This window comes from Triticum dicoccoides, chromosome 6A (genome assembly GCF_002162155.2).
Source record: "Triticum dicoccoides isolate Atlit2015 ecotype Zavitan chromosome 6A, WEW_v2.0, whole genome shotgun sequence".
Classification (NCBI taxonomy): Eukaryota; Viridiplantae; Streptophyta; class Magnoliopsida; order Poales; family Poaceae; genus Triticum; species Triticum dicoccoides.
Window position 1 is genome coordinate 604,984,536 of NC_041390.1, and position 1,609 is coordinate 604,986,144.

Genomic DNA, 1,609 nt, shown 5'->3' on the forward strand with positions numbered 1-1,609 from the left:
GCATATAATCTAATTTTGATACGAAGGAAGCAGGCAGAGTTGCTAGACAGAGAGTACATGTCCTCGTCAGTTGGTTCATCAGCCACATTACGTCGCGTCAAATACAAAGAGCACCACTGCGACTGGTGGTTGATGTATGGACATCATACCGAGTTCATAGTGCATACCAACCCCATCAGTGAAAGCGTTGCCGGATATGCTGCAGTGTTGTTCGCCCAAGTACTGATGTACGTTGTGCCCGGGCCGTAGGGCGGTGCTAAAGTATATATGTGGGCATGTATATCCTCCACTCACACATGCTTAATCATAACTCGATGATTGGTTGAGCTAGCCACGGGTTATTTGTGAAAAGTAAGGGAAAACACTCGCCATCACCTGGCTGATAACATGAGACCACCCACAGTGAAAGTAACATAAGTAGTAACATCACACATATTTAAATAAAATAAATGATGTGATAAGCAATAAACGAAGAAAGAAAGGCACGTGGTAACATAGCTAGTTACTACTAGTGTGAGTAACATCACACATATCAAGGCAAGATGAGTCTATAGCCTAATAAATGAAGTGCTGCATGTTACCACACATATGTTACTCCCCACTATAGAGGTAGTAACATAGAGTAGTAGCATGCCCATGTTACTATTCTATGTTACTACCCATTGTGGCTAGTCTGAGTGCGTCCACCGCCTCGTGCTAGCGACGTGTGTCTCATGGGCCTACACACCGCACATCTCCCCACAACCTTATCCCCTTGACGAAGCCCTCGTCCACTCATTTTCTTCTCCGTAAAAACTACCGTGCCCTTGCTACTACCACCACCACCGCTGCGCAACTCTCTCCGACTACCAGAATACAAAGCTCAACCGCCACCTACCACCGCCGGAAGCAACGAGCCTTGTCGGTGCTTTAGGCCGCTGCACAACAGTGAGCCCTCGCCAATGTTCTTCGCGAGAAGCAGCGCTCACTGGTGCTTTAGACTGTCGTGCCTCCCCAGGCGACACCGCCATCGCCGGTTGCGGCAACCAGGGTGCCACGCCGCTCACCATTGACTGCAGCAACGACTCTGTTGCGGTGGTCTGGTTGCAACACTGACGATGCTGCAACCCCAAACGACGGCGGTGACTATGCGCATCGACACCATTGCAATAGCTCCCATGTTGCATGGTGGCCTCTGCAACATCATCCAAGTTACATGATGGCCTCCGCAACAACACCAAAGTTGCATGACGACGGGAGGCAGTGCTATGTGGGGACGAAATCAAACAACTATTGATCAAACGATCCAACTGTAACCGGGGATTTATCAGACGGCTGACACATAGCGTCGGCCAATTTTTATTGGATATGCTAACTAGTGCTTAATCCACTAAAATGATTTTTCTCCCCAAATATGGCTTTCAGGATCTGCTAGAGACGCTCTCAACGAGTTTTCTTGGTATAATCGATCAAGGGTTGCAGGAAGCTCAACACACACCCAAGCCTAGGAATAAACCTACTCGAACTTAATTTGAAGCTATACTCAGCTTAAAGCTAGCTAAACCTAAAAATTATATTCATAGAAATATCTGATGCTATTTGCGGGACTTTGGGTGGGGTGATGAACAAG